Here is a 24212-nt window from a genome sequence, read left to right as displayed (position 1 = left end):
TTCTTGCCGATTCCTAGTTTCTTCTTCACTGTTTTTAGGCTTCCTCCATTCCTGAGAGCATGTTCAATTCTATCCATATTATACTTCCTTATGTCAGCTGTCTTACGCTTGTTGGTTAACTTCGAAAGTTCTGCCAGTTTTATTCTAGCTGTAGGGTTAGATGCTTTCATACATTGGCGTTTCTTGATCAGATCTTTCGTCTCCTACGATAGTTTGCTGGTAGCCTGTCTAACGGAGTTACCCCCGACTTCCATTGCACACTCCTTAATGATGCCCACAAGATTGTCGTTCATTGCTTCAACACTACGGTCCTCTTCTTGAGTTAAAGCCGAATACCTGTTCTGTAGCTTGATCTGGAATTCCTCTATTTTCCCTCTTACCGCTAACTCATTGATCGGCTTCTTATGTACCAGTTTCTTCCGCTCCCTTCTCAGGTCTAGGCTGATTCGAGTTCTTACCATCCTGTGGTCACTGCAGCGCACCTTCTTGAGCACGTCCACATCTTGTATGATGCCAGGGTTAGCGCAGAGTATGAGGTCTATTTCATTTCTAGTCTCGCCGTTCGGGCTCCTCCGCGTCCACTTTCGGCTATCCCGCTTGCGGAAGAAGGTATTCATTATCCTCATTTTATTCTGTTCCGCAAACTCTACTAATAACTCTCCCCTGCTATTCCAAGTGCCTATGCCATATTCCCCCACTGCCTTGTCTCGAGCCTGCTTCTTGCCTACCTTGGCATTAAAGTCGCCCATTAGTATAGTGTATTTAGTTTTCACTCTACCCATCGCCGATGCCACGTCTTCATAGAAGCTTTCGACTTCCTGGTCATCATGACTGGATGTAGGGGCGTAGACCTGTACAATCTTAATTTTGTACATCTTATTAAGTTTCACAACAAGACCTGCCACCCTCTCGTTAATGCTATAGAATTCCTGTATGTTACCAGCTATATTCTTATTAATCAGGAATCCGACGCCTAGTTCTCTTTGCTCCGCTAAGCCCCGGTAGCACAGGACGTGCCCCCTTTTTAGCACTGTATATGCTTCTTTTGGCCTCCTATCTTCACTGAGCCCTATTATGTCCCATTTACTACCCTCTAAATCCTCCAATAGCACTGCTAGACTCGCCTCAATAGATAACGTTCTAGCGTTAAACGTTGCCAGGTTCATATTCCAATGGCGGCCTGTCCGGAGCCAGTGATTCTTAGCACCCTCTTCTGCGTCGCAGGTCTGACCGCCGCCGTGGTCAGTTGCTTCACAGCTGCTGGGGACTGAGGGCCGGGGTTTGATTGTGTTGTTCATATAGGAGGTTGTAGCCAAGTACTGCACCAGAGTGGCCAATCCTGCTCTGGTGAGGGAGTTCGTTACCGATTTTGGTCACCGGGATCAGGCCACACTCCAGGCCTTTTAATGCAATTTTATCAACACGCGGTTTTTTTTAAAATCCGGTGGAAAATTGGATTCGAACCACGGACCTCTTGCACGCGAGGCGGGCGTTCTACCTCTACGCCACCGCTGCATCCTCTCAAGTATGCTATACATGTTTCTAAAGCGAAGCTTTCTTTGCATCTTCCTTCTGCTTTCCCACTGCTGCTGCTGTGGGCTGCTGTCGCGCACACCGCATCGAGGGGTGGTTCAGAGCGTGCATATAGATTACAGGCACGAGTAAGAGAGGAAAGGTGACGGGCGAAGCCAGTTTTCACCCCACCACGTCGAATGTCCACAATGTCCTCTGGAGTTTCTGGCTGTCGCCACATTAGCAGCTTGACAGCTGCAATTGTCCCTGACTCCCCTCAGAAGCACTCCAGAAACTGCGCTGCTTCCCTTTCTACTAACGTGCGAGGCCAGAGGGGACGCAGATAGAACTGTAGAGAGCAGAAGAAGAAGACACGAAGCAGAGGCAGGACAAGAGGCAGTTTCCTATAAGGCAGGGGTGGAGGTGACGTGCGAAGGCAAGGCCACCACTATACGACGGCGGTTGCGGGGAAACAAGATAAGCTGAAGTTCAAGGTACGTTGTTGCTATTTCTGAAAAATAAGCGCCATGCAAATATGTCAAGCGGACAAATTACGCAGGGCGTGCGGAAACAGAGACGCATTAGGTAAAGCGCACCGCAGGGTCGAGGAGACACTACGGAAGCGGTCGACAGTCAATCAACATTTCTGCGCCCGCCGCGTGCGCTTTGAGGCTATGGCACTTATACGGCAGGTTACGCATTTGATACCAATCGCGGCAGCCCCATTTCGACACGTTAAAGAACATCACAGTGTTAAAATTAATCCGTAGTCCACCACTACGGTTTGCCTCATAATCGGAGTGTGGTTTTGGTACGCACACCCCATAATCCAATTCAAGTTTAATACTTCTGACACAATGCGATAAGCCATGTGAGGAAATGGTAACCCTCTCAGAGGTTATAAAATGTGGCGCACAACAACGCCTTAAGCAAGCACCTCTCCCTGTGTGTTCTGCCTACTAATAAGGCAAACAAAAGTGGTGCACGCAAGGAAACGTTTATCATCATCTCTCGTGTTCGCCTAAACGTGACCAAATTAAGTCGTCAACATCACCGTTAATTATCGTCAATCAAAGCATCCAGCACGGAATGCCTCGCTTACATGTATCCCCCACTGCGTGAGATCTGCATATTTGCAAAAGGATAGAAAGTTGGGCGAGCTGGTACGGTAACATGATCGTGGATTGCAGTGCGAAGTGGCACGGACACAGACTAGAAGCAGACAGGACGAGCGCTCTGAGCTAACTTACTATTGAAACGAAGAACAGATATAGAATATATATATATATATATATATATATATATATATATATATATATATATATATATATATATATATATATTGTAAGGAAGAAGGAAGAAGAAGTGCACCGTGCCGAGTTCCGCAGCCGGATCGCCAGCGCTACCGAAGTGGGGCTCGGGCTAGACGCTGTTCCTGGTTTTGTACCGGCTAAGCCTACGCTGTTGCGTCTTCTTGTCCACGTCCTTCGTGTCGTCCACAGCCGTGTCGGAGTTCTTTGCCATAATTGGTGGAGGTTTGCTGGGTCTCCTGCAATCCTGGAATTGCGCAGCCGGACTCTCCCTGCCATCATGACCACCGAAAGCGCCACGAGCTTCCCACCACCTGCTCCCAAGTCTACCGTATGCCCCGGCACGTTCCGCCTGCGGGACCCTCCTATCTTTAGCGGCACTGACGACCATGACGTTGATGACTGGCTCTCATCATACGAACGCGTCAGTCGGAACAACAAATGGGATGACATCACGAAATTGACCACCGTCCCTTTCTACCTCACCGGAATTGCCCACTTGTGGTTTCGGAACCACGAAAGCGAAGTTCCAAGCTGGACGGTGTTCAAGACAAATTTCAGCGAGGTCTTCGGCCGCCCTGCTGTGCAAAAGCTTCGTGCCGAACAGCGTCTGCAGTCGCGCTCTCAGCAGCCTGGTGAGAACTTTACCAGCTACATCGAAGATGTCATCGATCTCTGTAAACGCGTCGATGCATCCATGACTGAGGGCAATAAAATCAAGCATATCATGAAGGGTATCGACGAGGACGCGTTGCAGATGCTCATTTCAAAGAGCCCATCTACTGTTGCACAAGTTATTGAACTGTGCCAAAGCTATGACGAGCTCCACCGTCAACGCCTCCTCACTCGCCGTCTTGTTCCCCATCAGGAATCGTTGCCCGGCTTGACCTCTCCTTTTCCAGATGCCACCCTCCTCTCGCAAATCAAGGCTTTCGTCCGGGAGGAAGTTGCTCGCCAGCTCTCCCTGATCTCCAACCCACCAGAGTCAAGTTCGTCCCTTAGCCCAACCCTACGGCACGTTATAGAAGAACAAGTGTCCGAGGTCCTTCCTCTGGAACGGGCGCCCCAACTCACCGCCCCTTTGACTTACGCCGACGCCGTCGCACGACCACGACCACAACCACCGACCTTCCGGCTTCGCCTCCGATGCCTAGCCCTGTTTTTACGCCCACGCCGCCACGACCTCCAGCCCATCGAGTGTTTAATCCCTGGCGCACACCGGACAATCGGCCCATCTGCTATTCGTGTGGTATTCCCGGGCACGTCGCACGCCTGTGCCGCCGCCGTCCACTTCATCCACGTGATGACCCACGCACAGCCGCGTACGACCATCCGTCGTCTTACGCTCCAGACCGCGATTTACCCCTTCCCCGCCCAAGCCTTCGCCCAGTTTCCAACCGCCGTTCTCCTTCTCCTCGTCGTCGCTCGCTCTCCCTTACCGTCCCGACTTATCAGAGGGTACACCGGCTTCCGAAGCCGCCCGGTATGCAGAAGAATGTCGGCAACTAGCTCGCTCCCTTACAACGCAAGAACAAGCGCTACAGAAATTTCGTCATGACGATGGGCGCCCCCACCACCAGTTTTTGCCTGACGCTCTTGTTTGGTTGTGGGTGCCTCCTACTTCGACACAAGGTGTCTCCTCCAAGTTCGTATCCCGATACCATGGACCTTACCGGGTTCTACGCCAAACTTCTCCTGTGAACTACGCTATCGAACCTCTGACGCCCCCTACGGACCTGCGCCGCCGAGGCCGCGAAATTGTGCACGTAGATCGGCTCAAGCCGTATCACGAGCCCTTCGTCCTCACCACGCCTTAGGCCTCCTGTGCGGCTCCCTCTGCAGCGAGGGGGGAAGATGTAAGGAAGAAGAAGTGCGCCGTGCCGAGTTCCGCAGCCCGATCGCCAGCGCTACCGAAGTGGGGCTCGGGCTAGACGCTGTTCCTGGTTTTGTACCGGCTAAGCCTACGCTGTTGCGTCGTCTTGTCCACGTCCTTCGTGTCGTCCACAGCCGTGTCGGACTTCCTTGCCATAATATATATATATATATATATATATATATATATATATATATATATATAGGTGATTGCAAAACACCGCAGCATAGGAACATGACAAGGTATGCAGCCGTCAGTTTAACATATCAGGAAGTAGGAAAGTCAAAAAAGGAAACAACAAAACGACACTATTGCCGATTAACTCACGCGTTGTGAAGCTACAATCGTTGGTACGGTAACAATCGCGCTACAATACAAGATCATCAGTATATTTTTCATTCCAGCATTGTCTGCATGCATCTCCTCAGTCGTCTTGCTCAAACCTTGTCCATCTACCTTGTAGCACTACCTACGAACTGTTACATGACGTGCCACCTGTTGTAATAATATGCAACTGCAGCGCCAAGTGTGCATAGACAAGAACGGCACCGAGAGCGGCGCTGCTGCGCCGGCGTTGAGAGCGCCGCATGCGAAGCAAAATTCTATTAGCGGGTGGTACCCCTCTCCCACCTCTCGTTCGCGCCGCCTTTATTTCCTCCTGCACTGCGCGTGTTTGGGCACGTTTCGTGCCACGTGCGGTGTGTGCCTACGTGTGTGCGCGTGGATATTTCCTTCGAAAGGCGGTGTACAGTCTGTTTCACATTTAGGGGAAAACTCGAAGCGCATTGCATCGCGATGCGGCGAGCGCTTGAGTCAGGCGGCGGCAGCAGCTCGCGCAGGTGCTCGACGGACGGGATCTTGAACGGCGTCGTCTGCTACGGCGGCGCGCGCTCGCCGCATTGTCGGGAAACGTTCTACTGTCAGGTGCAGGGCGCCGATCACATCGTTACTGCGTGAAATGAGCCGGTATTCTTTGCTAAGCGTTGCGCGACGCCCACTGATACGCCTCGAATGTAAGTTCATCGCTGCAGGGCAGTCATAGACGACGTACTGATTCCATACATTCTTGACGGCCCGTTTCTGGAAGGCGACTATATATTCTAACGCGATAGGACGCCGATCCACACAGCTCGTGCTGTGCAAGAACTGCTAGAAGAGCGCGCAGTCACTCTCTTGGAGCGGCCGCCTCAATCCCCGGGCGCCAACATCATTTAAAATGTCTGGGGCTCGTTGAAAGTATCGCTGGCGCAACATCCCCTCTATCAGTCGCCCGAGGATAGGCTTCGATCCACCATCGTCAGCGACTGAGATGTGCTGCGAATGAACACATCCCTGATCAAGTCATACTACACTTCACTGCCTTCCAGGATGAGCGCTGTCATCGCTGCCGCTGGGGACATGACGAGATACTAACTGAAGTTTCGAGCGTGACGTGTCCAATTCCCCACCGGCGGGCAGGGTCTGTCTGGTGTAGCGAATGATTGTCGAGAAAAATCACTTCCAGCTCATTGTCTGAACCTAAAACTTTCATTTAATCGTATCCGTTTGCTTCATCGTGTTCGACTCCCATTGTTGAGTGCCGTTTTCCTTTAGAGCCAAACAAGGACTGAGCACGTTGCGCGCACATCTTGGTGCGTTTTGTCGCTGCTCATTACGGTAGCACACACAGTGAAGAAATATACGTGCACACGCTCAGTACCCCGGCCTTTCGAAAGAACAAATGAACCATGCTGTCAAAAGAAGTTTCTGGAACTCCATTATCGCCAATGAAGACTCAGAGTTTGACGACGCACAACGTTTAGTAAAGAATATCAGCTCAGTTCTCGCAGTACCGATGAAATCGGTGCACTGCCCCTGACAGTACCACGCTTCCCGAAAAGGCGGCCAGCGCGAGCCGCCGTTGCAGACGACGCAGATCACGACACCGCCCCTCAAGCGTGTGCGCCTGCTCGAGCTGCTGCCGCCGCCCGACTCCATTGCTTGCCGCATCGCGATGCAATACGTTCTGAGTTTTCCCCTTAGTGTGAAAGAAACTGCACACGCTATATTTGCCTTTAAGAATTAAGGTCGGTACGCTTGACGATTATCTTTATGGCTGCAATGCGGCGAAAGGGCAGCGTCTGCTTAACCATGTAAGTGACCCTGAGCAGGTAATTGGAAACGACATAGTATGTGCCGCCGGAAAAATCGTCAGCACATACGATGCGGCACATACATACGGCACCTACGAGCTAAAGTCATTTTTGCAGTTTCTCACATTATGTTTGCTACAAATCCGTGTTGTATCTGATGGCGACAACGGACTTCTATCGACACTGCGCGGAAATAAACAAGATATATCGCTGCATAGCACAAGTACGACATGCGCACACCACTTTAACTAGTACGTATCCTACAATATGGAATAGAGGCGAATATGGAATTCGTTTGCCGGTTGTTTGCTTCGCTCGGCGCACCGCAGTAATCCATGTCTATCGTCTGCTTCTTTCGTACCATTTTCTTGTGAATCGGCAGAATTTCACTGGTGGCATCAACCATATCATGTTTACATTGCTGTCGTGACAGTTAACAACACAATAATAATTTCCGGTTATTCGAAAGGCGCCGTCGCAAACAAGAGACGTATCGCGCGCAGCGCGAACTGAACGCGGGCGCGACCGCGAAGGGAAGCGGCGACGGAAACCTACACCCGTTGGAGATGAAATCGCTCCGTCAGGGGAGAAACGAGCGCTGGCGTCTAGGATGAAATAAAGCCCCTCAATCTCCCAAAGTAGCGCCATTCACTTCCCTCCTCCTCCGCTCGGCGCGGCCTCGACGATGGCGCCGCCGGTGGTGGGCCTGCCGTAGAAGACGACGGCTAACACGCCACGGGAGGAAATCCGCGGAAAAGTTCGTTCGAGTCCTGCGGAGCAGTTTTTTCAATCTAGATCTTGCTTTGTCAGTCGGTAACTGGCCTTAAGAATGTCGTGTTGGATTTGCGGAAGAAATAGAGAAAAGCACCATTATTCAAGGCGTATTTAAGGCGTAAAGCGCGCGCACGTTGAAAGTTCGTGTTGCTGAAACACGACACAAGCACGCGGTGTGCTCAGACACGCGAGTAATTACCAGATTTTCAGGTTTTGACAGCGTGAAAGTATGTGCACGTGGTTTCGTAGGTTAATTCACGTACCTGCAGGATGCTTTTGTTCGGCTGGCGCGTGAGAGATTCCGACTGTCTGCGGTCAGCAATGCCTCGCAGCAGGGCCGTTTGTGTTCCGCGCCTGTTACAGATGTACGTAGCTCATGCACAGGTTGTGGTGGCCATGAGCAACGTTTTCACACATAGGCGGTATAGATAATCTGAACTACGTACCAGCACATGAAATTGTTATTTATTTATTACAGTGCAAATGGTTAGAATTTGATAGAAAAAAAAAGAAGCAACTTGATGGGACAACTGGAAAGAGGTTGAGAAAATAATTATCCCCCTCCCCTCATTGGCACCAGCAACACTTTTGTTCACTTTTGTTGAAGTGTTAATTTTATCTCTGTATACTACGTGCGTCTGTATTCTTTTGCGTTGTAAGTTTTCACAAGGAAGCAGTGTTGCGTTAACTGGAACAGTCAAGGCACACAAGACAGAAAAAAAGTTGATTCTTGGGTTTTACATCCCAACACCACGATCTCATAAGGCACGCCTTAATGGGGGCTCCGGATTAATTTTTTTCCAGCTGGGGTTCTTTAACGCGCCCCCAATGCACTGGACACGGGCCCGTTTTGACACGGGCGTCAAAAGAAGAGGTTGGAGGAGCCGTGGCACTTACTTCACAAAGCCGCGTGTTCTTTGCCACTTGCTCGAAGTCAGCCCGCCCGATCTTGTGAATCCTGTATGTTACCAGCTATATTCTTATTAATCAGGAATCCGACGCCTAGTTCTCTTTGCTCCGCTAAGCCCCGGTAGCACAGGACGTGCCCCCTTTTTAGCACTGTATATGCTTCTTTTGGCCTCCTATCTTCACTGAGCCCTATTATGTCCCATTTACTACCCTCTAAATCCTCCAATAGCACTGCTAGACTCGCCTCACTAGATAACGTTCTAGCGTTAAACGTTGCCAGGTTCATATTTCAATGGCGGCCTGTCCGGAGCCAGTGATTCTTAGCACCCTCTTCTGCGTCGCAGGTCTGACCGCCGCCGTGGTCAGTTGCTTCACAGCTGCTGGGGACTGAGGGCCGGGGTTTGATTGTGTTGTTCATATAGGAGGTTGTAGCCAAGTACTGCACCAGAGTGGCCAATCCTGCTCTGGTGAGGGAGTTCGTTACCGATTTTGGTCACCGGGATCAGGCCACACTCCAGGCCTTTTAATGCAATTTTATCAACACGCGGTTTTTTTTAAAATCCGGTGGAAAATTGGATTCGAACCACGGACCTCTTGCACGCGAGGCGGGCGTTCTACCTCTACGCCACCGCTGCATCCTCTCAAGTATGCTATACATGTTTCTAAAGCGAAGCTTTCTTTGCATCTTCCTTCTGCTTTCCCACTGCTGTTGCTGTGGGCTGCTGTCGCGCACACCGCATCGAGGGGTGGTTCAGAGCGTGCATATAGATTACAGGCACGAGTAAGAGAGGAAAGGTGACGGGCGAAGCCAGTTTTCACCCCACCACGTCGAATGTCCACAATGTCCTCTGGAGTTTCTGGCTGTCGCCACATTAGCAGCTTGACAGCTGCAATTGTCCCTGACTCCCCTCAGAAGCACTCCAGAAACTGCGCTGCTTCCCTTTCTACTAACGTGCGAGGCCAGAGGGGACGCAGATAGAACTGTAGAGAGCAGAAGAAGAAGACACGAAGCAGAGGCAGGACAAGAGGCAGTTTCCTATAAGGCAGGGGTGGAGGTGACGTGCGAAGGCAAGGCCACCACTATACGACGGCGGTTGCGGGGAAACAAGATAAGCTGAAGTTCAAGGTACGTTGTTGCTATTTCTGAAAAATAAGCGCCATGCAAATATGTCAAGCGGACAAATTACGCAGGGCGTGCGGAAACAGAGACGCATTAGGTAAAGCGCACCGCAGGGTCGAGGAGACACTACGGAAGCGGTCGACAGTCAATCAACATTTCTGCGCCCGCCGCGTGCGCTTTGAGGCTATGGCACTTATACGGCAGGTTACGCATTTGATACCAATCGCGGCAGCCCCATTTCGACACGTTAAAGAACATCACAGTGTTAAAATTAATCCGTAGTCCACCACTACGGTTTGCCTCATAATCGGAGTGTGGTTTTGGTACGCACACCCCATAATCCAATTCAAGTTTAATACTTCTGACACAATGCGATAAGCCATGTGAGGAAATGGTAACCCTCTCAGAGGTTATAAAATGTGGCGCACAACAACGCCTTAAGCAAGCACCTCTCCCTGTGTGTTCTGCCTACTAATAAGGCAAACAAAAGTGGTGCACGCAAGGAAACGTTTATCATCATCTCTCGTGTTCGCCTAAACGTGACCAAATTAAGTCGTCAACATCACCGTTAATTATCGTCAATCAAAGCATCCAGCACGGAATGCCTCGCTTACATGTATCCCCCACTGCGTGAGATCTGCATATTTGCAAAAGGATAGAAAGTTGGGCGAGCTGGTACGGTAACATGATCGTGGATTGCAGTGCGAAGTGGCACGGACACAGACTAGAAGCAGACAGGACGAGCGCTCTGAGCTAACTTACTATTGAAACGAAGAACAGATATAGAAATATATATATATATATATATATATATATATATATATATATATATATATATATATATATATATATTGTAAGGAAGAAGGAAGAAGAAGTGCACCGTGCCGAGTTCCGCAGCCGGATCGCCAGCGCTACCGAAGTGGGGCTCGGGCTAGACGCTGTTCCTGGTTTTGTACCGGCTAAGCCTACGCTGTTGCGTCTTCTTGTCCACGTCCTTCGTGTCGTCCACAGCCGTGTCGGAGTTCTTTGCCATAATTGGTGGAGGTTTGCTGGGTCTCCTGCAATCCTGGAATTGCGCAGCCGGACTCTCCCTGCCATCATGACCACCGAAAGCGCCACGAGCTTCCCACCACCTGCTCCCAAGTCTACCGTATGCCCCGGCACGTTCCGCCTGCGGGACCCTCCTATCTTTAGCGGCACTGACGACCATGACGTTGATGACTGGCTCTCATCATACGAACGCGTCAGTCGGAACAACAAATGGGATGACATCACGAAATTGACCACCGTCCCTTTCTACCTCACCGGAATTGCCCACTTGTGGTTTCGGAACCACGAAAGCGAAGTTCCAAGCTGGACGGTGTTCAAGACAAATTTCAGCGAGGTCTTCGGCCGCCCTGCTGTGCAAAAGCTTCGTGCCGAACAGCGTCTGCAGTCGCGCTCTCAGCAGCCTGGTGAGAACTTTACCAGCTACATCGAAGATGTCATCGATCTCTGTAAACGCGTCGATGCATCCATGACTGAGGGCAATAAAATCAAGCATATCATGAAGGGTATCGACGAGGACGCGTTGCAGATGCTCATTTCAAAGAGCCCATCTACTGTTGCACAAGTTATTGAACTGTGCCAAAGCTATGACGAGCTCCACCGTCAACGCCTCCTCACTCGCCGTCTTGTTCCCCATCAGGAATCGTTGCCCGGCTTGACCTCTCCTTTTCCAGATGCCACCCTCCTCTCGCAAATCAAGGCTTTCGTCCGGGAGGAAGTTGCTCGCCAGCTCTCCCTGATCTCCAACCCACCAGAGTCAAGTTCGTCCCTTAGCCCAACCCTACGGCACGTTATAGAAGAACAAGTGTCCGAGGTCCTTCCTCTGGAACGGGCGCCCCAACTCACCGCCCCTTTGACTTACGCCGACGCCGTCGCACGACCACGACCACAACCACCGACCTTCCGGCTTTGCCTCCGATGCCTAGCCCTGTTTTTACGCCCACGCCGCCACGACCTCCAGCCCATCGAGTGTTTAATCCCTGGCGCACACCGGACAATCGGCCCATCTGCTATTCGTGTGGTATTCCCGGGCACGTCGCACGCCTGTGCCGCCGCCGTCCACTTCATCCACGTGATGACCCACGCACAGCCGCGTACGACCATCCGTCGTCTTACGCTCCAGACCGCGATTTACCCCTTCCCCGCCCAAGCCTTCGCCCAGTTTCCAACCGCCGTTCTCCTTCTCCTCGTCGTCGCTCGCTCTCCCTTACCGTCCCGACTTATCAGAGGGTACACCGGCTTCCGAAGCCGCCCGGTATGCAGAAGAATGTCGGCAACTAGCTCGCTCCCTTACAACGCAAGAACAAGCGCTACAGAAATTTCGTCATGACGATGGGCGCCCCCACCACCAGTTTTTGCCTGACGCTCTTGTTTGGTTGTGGGTGCCTCCTACTTCGACACAAGGTGTCTCCTCCAAGTTCGTATCCCGATACCATGGACCTTACCGGGTTCTACGCCAAACTTCTCCTGTGAACTACGCTATCGAACCTCTGACGCCCCCTACGGACCTGCGCCGCCGAGGCCGCGAAATTGTGCACGTAGATCGGCTCAAGCCGTATCACGAGCCCTTCGTCCTCACCACGCCTTAGGCCTCCTGTGCGGCTCCCTCTGCAGCGAGGGGGGAAGATGTAAGGAAGAAGAAGTGCGCCGTGCCGAGTTCCGCAGCCCGATCGCCAGCGCTACCGAAGTGGGGCTCGGGCTAGACGCTGTTCCTGGTTTTGTACCGGCTAAACCTACGCTGTTGCGTCGTCTTGTCCACGTCCTTCGTGTCGTCCACAGCCGTGTCGGACTTCCTTGCCATAATATATATATATATATATATATATATATATATATATATATATATATATATATATATATATATATATATATATATATATATATATATATATATAGGTGATTGCAAAACACCGCAGCATAGGAACATGACAAGGTATGCAGCCGTCAGTTTAACATATCAGGAAGTAGGAAAGTCAAAAAAGGAAACAACAAAACGACACTATTGCCGATTAACTCACGCGTTGTGAAGCTACAATCGTTGGTACGGTAACAATCGCGCTACAATACAAGATCATCAGTATATTTTTCATTCCAGCATTGTCTGCATGCATCTCCTCAGTCGTCTTGCTCAAACCTTGTCCATCTACCTTGTAGCACTACCTACGAACTGTTACATGACGTGCCACCTGTTGTAATAATATGCAACTGCAGCGCCAAGTGTGCATAGACAAGAACGGCACCGAGAGCGGCGCTGCTGCGCCGGCGTTGAGAGCGCCGCATGCGAAGCAAAATTCTATTAGCGGGTGGTACCCCTCTCCCACCTCTCGTTCGCGCCGCCTTTATTTCCTCCTGCACTGCGCGTGTTTGGGCACGTTTCGTGCCACGTGCGGTGTGTGCCTACGTGTGTGCGCGTGGATATTTCCTTCGAAAGGCGGTGTACAGTCTGTTTCACATTTAGGGGAAAACTCGAAGCGCATTGCATCGCGATGCGGCGAGCGCTTGAGTCAGGCGGCGGCAGCAGCTCGCGCAGGTGCTCGACGGACGGGATCTTGAACGGCGTCGTCTGCTACGGCGGCGCGCGCTCGCCGCATTGTCGGGAAACGTTCTACTGTCAGGTGCAGGGCGCCGATCACATCGTTACTGCGTGAAATGAGCCGGTATTCTTTGCTAAGCGTTGCGCGACGCCCACTGATACGCCTCGAATGTAAGTTCATCGCTGCAGGGCAGTCATAGACGACGTACTGATTCCATACATTCTTGACGGCCCGTTTCTGGAAGGCGACTATATATTCTAACGCGATTGGACGCCGATCCACACAGCTCGTGCTGTGCAAGAACTGCTAGAAGAGCGCGCAGTCACTCTCTTGGAGCGGCCGCCTCAATCCCCGGGCGCCAACATCATTTAAAATGTCTGGGGCTCGTTGAAAGTATCGCTGGCGCAACATCCCCTCTATCAGTCGCCCGAGGATAGGCTTCGATCCACCATCGTCAGCGACTGAGATGTGCTGCGAATGAACACATCCCTGATCAAGTCATACTACACTTCACTGCCTTCCAGGATGAGCGCTGTCATCGCTGCCGCTGGGGACATGACGAGATACTAACTGAAGTTTCGAGCGTGACGTGTCCAATTCCCCACCGGCGGGCAGGGTCTGTCTGGTGTAGCGAATGATTGTCGAGAAAAATCACTTCCAGCTCATTGTCTGAACCTAAAACTTTCATTTAATCGTATCCGTTTGCTTCATCGTGTTCGACTCCCATTGTTGAGTGCCGTTTTCCTTTAGAGCCAAACAAGGACTGAGCACGTTGCGCGCACATCTTGGTGCGTTTTGTCGCTGCTCATTACGGTAGCACACACAGTGAAGAAATATACGTGCACACGCTCAGTACCCCGGCCTTTCGAAAGAACAAATGAACCATGCTGTCAAAAGAAGTTTCTGGAACTCCATTATCGCCAATGAAGACTCAGAGTTTGACGACGCACAACGTTTAGTAAAGAATATCAGCTCAGTTCTCGCAGTACCGATGAAATCGGTGCACTGCCCCTGACAGTACCACGCTTCCCGAAAAGGCGGCCAGCGCGAGCCGCCGTTGCAGACGACGCAGATCACGACACCGCCCCTCAAGCGTGTGCGCCTGCTCGAGCTGCTGCCGCCGCCCGACTCCATTGCTTGCCGCATCGCGATGCAATACGTTCTGAGTTTTCCCCTTAGTGTGAAAGAAACTGCACACGCTATATTTGCCTTTAAGAATTAAGGTCGGTACGCTTGACGATTATCTTTATGGCTGCAATGCGGCGAAAGGGCAGCGTCTGCTTAACCATGTAAGTGACCCTGAGCAGGTAATTGGAAACGACATAGTATGTGCCGCCGGAAAAATCGTCAGCACATACGATGCGGCACATACATACGGCACCTACGAGCTAAAGTCATTTTTGCAGTTTCTCACATTATGTTTGCTACAAATCCGTGTTGTATCTGATGGCGACAACGGACTTCTATCGACACTGCGCGGAAATAAACAAGATATATCGCTGCATAGCACAAGTACGACATGCGCACACCACTTTAACTAGTACGTATCCTACAATATGGAATAGAGGCGAATATGGAATTCGTTTGCCGGTTGTTTGCTTCGCTCGGCGCACCGCAGTAATCCATGTCTATCGTCTGCTTCTTTCGTACCATTTTCTTGTGAATCGGCAGAATTTCACTGGTGGCATCAACCATATCATGTTTACATTGCTGTCGTGACAGTTAACAACACAATAATAATTTCCGGTTATTCGAAAGGCGCCGTCGCAAACAAGAGACGTATCGCGCGCAGCGCGAACTGAACGCGGGCGCGACCGCGAAGGGAAGCGGCGACGGAAACCTACACCCGTTGGAGATGAAATCGCTCCGTCAGGGGAGAAACGAGCGCTGGCGTCTAGGATGAAATAAAGCCCCTCAATCTCCCAAAGTAGCGCCATTCACTTCCCTCCTCCTCCGCTCGGCGCGGCCTCGACGATGGCGCCGCCGGTGGTGGGCCTGCCGTAGAAGACGACGGCTAACACGCCACGGGAGGAAATCCGCGGAAAAGTTCGTTCGAGTCCTGCGGAGCAGTTTTTTCAATCTAGATCTTGCTTTGTCAGTCGGTAACTGGCCTTAAGAATGTCGTGTTGGATTTGCGGAAGAAATAGAGAAAAGCACCATTATTCAAGGCGTATTTAAGGCGTAAAGCGCGCGCACGTTGAAAGTTCGTGTTGCTGAAACACGACACAAGCACGCGGTGTGCTCAGACACGCGAGTAATTACCAGATTTTCAGGTTTTGACAGCGTGAAAGTATGTGCACGTGGTTTCGTAGGTTAATTCACGTACCTGCAGGATGCTTTTGTTCGGCTGGCGCGTGAGAGATTCCGACTGTCTGCGGTCAGCAATGCCTCGCAGCAGGGCCGTTTGTGTTCCGCGCCTGTTACAGATGTACGTAGCTCATGCACAGGTTGTGGTGGCCATGAGCAACGTTTTCACACATAGGCGGTATAGATAATCTGAACTACGTACCAGCACATGAAATTGTTATTTATTTATTACAGTGCAAATGGTTAGAATTTGATAGAAAAAAAAGAAGCAACTTGATGGGACAACTGGAAAGAGGTTGAGAAAATAATTATCCCCCTCCCCTCATTGGCACCAGCAACACTTTTGTTCACTTTTGTTGAAGTGTTAATTTTATCTCTGTATACTACGTGCGTCTGTATTCTTTTGCGTTGTAAGTTTTCACAAGGAAGCAGTGTTGCGTTAACTGGAACAGTCAAGGCACACAAGACAGAAAAAAAGTTGATTCTTGGGTTTTACATCCCAACACCACGATCTCATAAGGCACGCCTTAATGGGGGCTCCGGATTAATTTTTTTCCAGCTGGGGTTCTTTAACGCGCCCCCAATGCACTGGACACGGGCCCGTTTTGACACGGGCGTCAAAAGAAGAGGTTGGAGGAGCCGTGGCACTTACTTCACAAAGCCGCGTGTTCTTTGCCACTTGCTCGAAGTCAGCCCGCCCGATCTTGTGAATCCACACTTTTCTTCGTTTTGCGTTGCGCCCGGCGGATGGTAAAGCAAAAAGCTTTTTGCCGTCACTGGGTCTGTTGTGGCAACCGTAGGCGCACCAGCACGGCATCGCAATTAAGCACTCGGCCCTAACACATTGTATAAAACTACCGCGCTCCTTCAAACCGCCTGCCGTACTTTCGTCGTGCAGGCCCAAGAATGGGGGTCGCAGCGCGCTGGAAAGAAAAGATATACAAAAGCGCGGCGCCTGCTCTGCGCCGGAAAGAAAAAAATATACAAAAGCGCGGGGCCTGCTTTCACGTGTGGCCAATGGGGGAGCGGAGGAGACTGGGGCGACAGGAGGAGTGGAGGAGGAAGCTCCTGGGTGAGCGGGGTGGCGGAAAGATCTAAGAATGGCGCTACTTTTGGAAAATTGAGGGGCTTTAGGATGAAACTTGGCGTGCGGTCGTCTATATGTCGACGCAACGCCGCGCGCATCTCACATCGCGGCGTGCGTCTACTTGTCGCACAAAAATCCCCCACGTGACCTGATCCTAGGTGCGCAGGGACAGCATCGTTTAGGGATTTTTGAGAAGGCGCGATGCTGGCGCCGAGCGACGCCGCGGCGTGTTCGGCCTCGGCGTGATCCTTCACTGCCCCGCGCGTTGTTCAACATTGCTCATGAGATTGTACGTGCGTTGCTTGTGTGTTGATTGTAGGCTCTGTGTTACTTCGCGGAAAGCCATGAGTAGTGGCGGTGCGGCAGTGCGGCTTTGACCTCGGTGAGCTCTGGCAGTACAGAATCTGTGTTGTGTGACCCGTGCTTTCTTGAGAACCCGGCGGTGGTGACAATTGAAATATCGAAGTGGCCTGGCGCCTCGGCACCGAAGTTCGGCGAACCGCGATGTGGCGTCGCCGTGTCTGACTTTGCTTAACGGACATCGAGGGATGTGCTGCTCGCTGCAAGTCATGTAAATGCAACTGCGTCGACCGCCCACTGTTCAGCGCTGAATGTGTGTTTGGTGCGCTGTGCTTGAAACGAGTGGTGCAGCCGTGCAGCGGGGCTGGCGGAGGAGCAGAGTGGCTTAGGTGCTACGTTGGCGCGTTCACAGACATGTGGTCCCGTCTTGGTCTCATTAGCGGCTGTCGCGGGATTGTGGTGTGCAAGCTCCTTGCCTAGTATGAAGTTTACGATGCTAACACACAGCATGTTCACGTTCTTCCGCGCTTTATGTCATTTGCATGACGGCCGAGCTGAAAACGATACATATGTCTGTGTTCTTTGCGTTTGTGTGTTGTAAATTACTTTCTATTGTGGAAGTTCTGGGAGTCTTATTACGCAAGGACTGCGAACGTAAACGTAAACACATGGGTCTGAAATTTCGAATTACCCATAATACCCTTTACGACTAATAAGTGGGCTACACGGCCTATGTGAATCACCTACCTCATGTTGCGACGCTCTTCCGTGTGGTAGACTAATGCATCGTGCGCGTTTATTTCTGTATTGTTGTAAAAACCATTTGTTTATTCACTCAATACAACTCAGTACACTCACTCAGTACACTCAGTCACTCAGTACACTTTAGCTACGCGGTGAAGCATACAAAAAATGGGAGGGGGCCACTATCAGCCAGCATAGCATGTCGAATTAAGCGAACTGAGAGGCGGCGGGTGCGCGAGTGCATAATTAAAGTACTCTTATTATGGGGGTCCAGTGACAGTTGCCCCTTTTCACTTGTATGCTTCACCGCAGTACATTGCTTAGGCTTCACCGCGAAATATTAGTGTAATGCGAGAAAGATAATCGCAAAAAGCCTAATTATGCAACGTTTCTTTTGTAGCTTGCTACCTGCACTAGAGTGATGTAAATAAGCATCGTGCAGTAAAGCATACTAAGAGTGGAAAGGGCACATAGGTTTACACTGTGCTCATAATTTTCAATTGTGACATAATTTGCAAGTGCATCTGTGCTCGTGGTAAGCTTCATTGACAATTCTTTGTACATTACAAATTCATATTGCAGGGAAGCTTACTAAACCACATTCGCCATTTTGTAACATTATTCACCTTCAATGCAGGAGCACAGTGCGGATTCTTGCCCCTGCTTTTGGCTGGACTGCACATGCTCTTTTAGAATTGATTCATTTCATTGATTCATTCTTTGATTAAGCGCAAGACCTAGCAATGGGTAGCCCAAATATAGATTTGAGAAAACCAAAACGAATTCAGCAGTAAGAAGCTGAAGGGTTGTTTTTGTGTAGACCAGTGGCCAAGTCTAGATATGAAAGAGGAGGAAGAAAAGACTTTCCACTTCAACACTGGAAGGCACAACTCCCACAAATAAATACAACTCTTACTTATTTGGCTTTTTTAAGGAGATTACCGATTTGCATAGGCAAGTGTTGACTTCAACAAACACTGCATGAAGTAAGCTTCCTGCGCATATTTCACCAGCTACTGCATCATTGTTTCACATTGAGTGAAACGGCAATTTCCTTTATGCCACAACTTGCCCAATTTTGTGTTTTGCAGTAGGATGTTAGGAGTGCTATTAAGGCACCTAAATACTCATGGATAGTAGTAGAGAGAAAAAAATAAAAGTAAGAAAGCAGTGGCTTATTGTGCTTAGAATATGCACACACCTGGTGCTCTTATGGTCATTTTTCCCTATCCGCTAAACTATTCTAAACAGGAAAAGTTTATGCACAATTAATTTATACACAGACCACAACTAAACCACAGGAGTCCTTGGTAAGCAAGGTATATTTATTTGGCGACATTTTCTGTGGCCCTGCTATTGAGCTTTCCTTCCTTTCTTTTCAGCTGTGCAGGTTCACTAAGTGATGAGACAGTTTGACAATTTTAATCGTTGAAAGACTTAGCGAAACCTTTTTTCGGGTTGTTGTTTCTTGGTTTCAGACTCTGCACATTGCATTTTAATGTGTTTTCTGTGTTTGTTGCTTTTTCTTTATGGGTAGGGCATGACAATATTTTTTACACCATCTCAAGTATGTGGTGCCATAGATTGTTCTTAGATGGAGTCTTGCCCTTTCATTCTGTACAATATGATGTAGGTTTCTTGTGTCCAAGGCTGTTTTACATTTGAGTGTGATTGTAGCATTTTGCTGTTTTGCCTCTGTCACCCAAGCTTGAAAGATTGCTACCCACTGCTGGTGGCATGACACATGTGACATTTGCAATATATGGCAGCCATAAATATAATAAATTGAAGTTAATTCAAGAATAGTGCCTTTGCATGATGGTGCAGCCATAAAGTGTGGCTATAAGGTACCAGCAGTGCTGGTAGCACTGCTTGTGCAGAATATAGTGCAGCTCTACTACTTTCAAACATCATTGTTCTGATCTGCATTTGTATAGCTCCAGTTATTGTGAACAACACACACATGGTGGAAAAGTAGCTTGCACCTGCAGTTGGCGCCAATGAATAGCCAAATTTCTGCCTGTTTTCATGTTATTAGCATGTTAGTAAAGGCAGTCGTTTTTATAGTGACCTGTTTGCCCAGTGTAGAAGCTGCTGCAGGGTGTCAGGATCTTGTACATATCTTCAGCTTTGCAGGGAACACAGCATCTCGCACATAGTTTGTGACAGGCCATGTGTTTGGGGCAAGTTGAGTTGACGCACTTGCAGAGGGAGAACCAAGCTTGTTGGATATGAAGTAAACCGCCTGTACACTCGGTGCCCTTCTTTCATTTTGTGTGACATATGTGGTTATACCGACCCTTATTTTATGCACTTGTCCGGCAGCAGTCTTTCGCATTTAAAACACTCGGCATAGCTTTCAGCAAACTGGACAGGAATAACACTGAAAAACCAGCAGATTGCACTTACAACAACAATTGCAATTGCAACTTACAATTGCACAACCAACATTGCACTTATCATGCGAAACTTCGTACAGTATGATGAGGGCGTAAATAAATGAGGGTGTTCCTCGAGGCCTTGTAGCCTATGTCACGAGTTTGGAGCAACATGACGTACAGCACTTTTTTGATAGCATGTTATAGGTTTAGTAGGTGTGGCCATGGTTGAAGTGCAGTGCAAGGTGAAGAAAACAGATATCTATGAGCAGCACCCTGGTAAAGGAGACTCTGTGAAAACGAGTGGGAAGCCTGTTGAACATCTGGTTGAACCACTTGCTGGCTCCATCAGGCAAAGTATACAGAGAAGGAAGTCATGAACACATGAGAAGGTTTTTACATATAAACACAGTGCTAAGGTCATAACATGTCAACAAGTCTTAGTGCGCAGGCTATGCACGACCAACTACATATGCCTTCTGCTCGGACATTGCTTACTATAACTAACCAGGATGGAGTGGTTGTGTCCAAAAAGGGGCAAGATGGAGTGGTTGTGTCACTTCACAGGGGCACTGGACAAGGAACAGATCATTATAAAGTGGGCAAAGACAAGCTACTAAACACCCGACACTGTTGCCATGTAACGACCTCTGAAACAACCCCTCTTAAAGAGGAAATCATCTTTGTGTATCCATAAAGAGGGCAGATGGGCAAAGCCCTTTCAGTAATGCTGCCAGCTTCAAAAGCCCACTTTGCACATCCTCGATGCTTCCTTACGACTTTTCTAGGTGCAAGCATCCTACTGTCCAAAAGCTGCCATTGAGAGCACTGTTGGTTTGGTGGCAATACAGTTCAGAAGCGATTGCAACAAACCTCCCTTCCTAGTTGGCCTGTATGCTCACGGTGCTTATGAATCAGCACCATGAGGCAAGCAAGATGAACGGATGCCTCCAAGTCCTTGTTCGTTGACAACACTGTTCTGTTAGTAACAACCATGAGACTTGAAACCAACAAGATCAAGTTCGGCACTCGTGTGGTTACTGTGGAGGATCCATAATAAAATGCACAAAAACAGAAAACATAAGGGAAAGGATGCACCAGTTAGCACTTAGTATTGCTGCAGCCCAGCCCCTTCTTTTATTTTGTCTGGTTGTGCTACATCTTTTTACTATAGATAGGCATGAACTTAGGTGATGTTCCCAATCAGTGTCTAATCTTTATATACACTAAGTGCTGCTTCAAAGAGGCTCAAAACACTGCAATTGAAGCTTCAAGTAGAAAAGGTGCCTGGAAGAAAAAAAAGCTGTGCTGCAACCATCTTGGCAACATCTTGGCCCCTTAAGAAAAATTTTGCTTTCATATCAACTTGAGCCCTCCAGTTTAGAGTAAAGTACGAGTGCACTTATGAACAATGAGTCAATTCTCAAAGAGCATCTGCAGTCCAGCCAAAAGCTAGGGAAAGAATCTGCATTGTGCTCCTGCATTGAAGGTGAATAATGTTTCAAAATGGCGAATGTGCTTTAGTAAGCTTCCCTGCAATATGAATTTGTAATGTACAGAGAATTGTCAATGAAGCTTACCACGAGCACAGATGCACTTGCAAATTATGTCACAATTGAAAATAGTGAGTGCAGTGTAAACCTATGTGCCCTTTCCCCTCTTAGTATGCTTTACTGCACGATGCTCATTTACACCACTGTATTGCGGGTAGCGAGCTACAAAAGAAACGTTGCATAATTAGGCTTTATACGATTATCTTTCTCGCAATACACTAATATTTCGCGGTGAAGCCTAAGCAATGTACTGCGGTGAAGCATACTAAAAGTGAAAAGGGGTCACTGTCACTGGACCCATAATAAGAGTACTTTAATTATATACTCGCGCACCCGCCGCCTCTCATGTCGGCTAAGTGGAGATACTATGCTGGCTGATAGCGGCCCCCTGCCACTTATAGTATGCTTCACCGCGTAACTAAAACGTACTGCGGCAAAGAAGCCGTACATTTGTATTGAGTGAATAAACAGATGATTTTTACAACAGTACAGAAATAAACGTGCACCATGCATCAGTCTACCACACGGAAGAGCCTCGCAACATACGGTAGCTGATTCACGCAGGCCGTGCAGCCCGCTTATCAGTCGTAAAGGGTATTATGGGTAATTCAAAATTTCAGACACACATGTGTTTATGTTCACGTTCGCACTCCTTGCTAATAAGACTCCCAGAACTTCCACAATAGAACGTAATTTACAACGCACAAACGCAAAGAACACAGACATATGTATCGTTTTCAGCTCGGCCGTCATGCAAATGATATAAAGCGCGGAAGAACGTGAACATGCTGTGTGTTAGCATCGTAAACTTCATACTAGGCAAGGAGCTTGCACACCACAATCCCGCGACAGCCGCTAATGAGACCAAGACAGGAGCAGATGTCTGTGAACGCGCAAACGGAGCCCCTATAAGCCACTCTGCTCCTCCGCCAGCCCCGCTGCACGGCTGCACCACTCGTTTCAAGCACGGCACACCAAACACACATTCAGCGCTGAACAGTGGGTGGTCGACGGAGTTGCATTTACATGACTTGCCACGAGCAGCACATCCCTAGATGTCCGTTAAGCAAAGTCGGACACGGCAACGCCACATCGCGGTTCGCAGAACTTCGCTGCCGTGGCGCTAGGCCACTTCATATTTCAATTGTCACCACCGCCGGGTTCTCAGAAAGCACGGGTCACACAACGCAGATTCTGTACTGCCTGAGCTCACCGAGGCCAAAGCCGCACTGCCGCATCGCCACTACTCACGGCTTTCCGCCACGTAACACAGAACCTATAACGAACACACAAGCAACGCACGTAGAATCACATGAGTAATGTTGAACAACGCGCAGTCCAGAGAAGGATCACGCCGAGGACGAACACGCCATGGCGTCGCTCGGCGCCAGCATCGCGCCTTCTCAAAAATCCCTAAACGATGCTGTCCCTAGGCACCTAGGATCAGGTCACGTGAAGGATTTTGGTACGAGAAATAGACGCACGCCACATCGCGTGACATGTGGCATGATACGATGCCAGTTATGATGACGGCATCCGTTCTCAAGCGGGGCGCTGACAAACAGTGACCTTGCCTGCCGGATTTACTCAGGTACGCACTTCACGTTTTTCATTCTAGGATTTTTTATACACCTAGGTCTTTAATCTTCTTTTTCTTCCTCAAGACTTCTCTATCTCCCTTGCACCGCTACCTATAAACTGCGACATGGCGTGCCATCATGTGTAATATTATGCAACCGCAATGCAAAGTGTGCACGTATCGACCCTATGTGGCGCGTCTTTCACATCGCTTTTCTCGTGGTGTGTTGCTGTGTGCTCCGGCAACTAAGCAGACCGGCTGTCAACGATAAAAGAACGCGCAGGTCACGCCCTGTTACCGAGGCACGCAAAAGGGCCCCTGACTTTTATTCCCAGCCGTAGACGTAAGCCCCATGACGTCATCGCCCGTGCCTTCCGTGGGCACAGATACCGAAGATGCCACAGCGTAATGCAACTCATGCGTGATAACAGCACGCAATCACTTATTAGCACACCTGGCGGGCTAGGACTTTTCCGCCACAAGCTAGTAGGCGCTGGTGAGGCATTAGTGTGGCTGACTCGAATTTGTTCTCACACACGGGTGCGACGCACGGCGGCGGACACCATCGGTAACCGAAACGACTGTGAGCCCGCTGTCGCGCGCTTAAACGGCGCCGAACAAAGGAGACATGAGCAAAGACAGAACAGGCAGCAATTGCGTCTGCGCAAGAAGAAACCCTGTAGTTGCTGGAAACACCTAGGCGTCAACTTCAATTGTTCACGTTTATCGCGAGAGCAGAAAATGGTTCCCATGCGTAAGCTCCGTACTTGGATGGTAGATTTTTCGAATACAAGAACTAGTGTAAAAAAAAGCAAACAGGCCCACTGGAACTGAGTAATCCAAGCATATATGTGCGCGCACACGCAGCCCGCTTTGCAGTGCGAGATTTGACCCATTTTCCTTTAAAGGCACCCTCTGATGGGTCACTATATGTCGTACACAAAGGCGGCATACATGCGCTAGAACCACAATATTCCATGCGCAAAAACCACGGAATTTCAGACAATGAAGAACTCGTATACATTCAAACCATCGTTTCTTGCCCATGCTTTA

At 49.5% G+C, this 24212-nt stretch overlaps 1 protein-coding gene across 4 annotated transcripts in view; it reads left to right on the top strand.

Moving 5' to 3' along the window:
- LOC135897809 (sarcospan-like) overlaps nucleotides 1-24212 on the top strand; it is a 297173-nt gene that overhangs the window by 102613 nt on the left and 170348 nt on the right. Inside the window, exon 1 of one of the 4 annotated variants that reach the window (XM_065426516.2) lies at nucleotides 9555-9636. The exons of the other annotated variants lie outside the window; for them this stretch is intronic. The gene's annotated coding sequence lies outside the window, so the exon portion shown is untranslated. Of the gene's footprint in view, nucleotides 1-9554; nucleotides 9637-24212 lie in introns of those variants that run through there. 4 annotated transcript variants of the gene reach the window in all.

This window comes from Dermacentor albipictus, chromosome 7 (genome assembly GCF_038994185.2).
Source record: "Dermacentor albipictus isolate Rhodes 1998 colony chromosome 7, USDA_Dalb.pri_finalv2, whole genome shotgun sequence".
NCBI lineage: Eukaryota > Metazoa > Arthropoda > Arachnida > Ixodida > Ixodidae > Dermacentor > Dermacentor albipictus.
The sequence above is the reverse complement of the archived record's forward strand: the minus strand, read 5'-3'. Positions and strand labels throughout refer to the sequence as shown.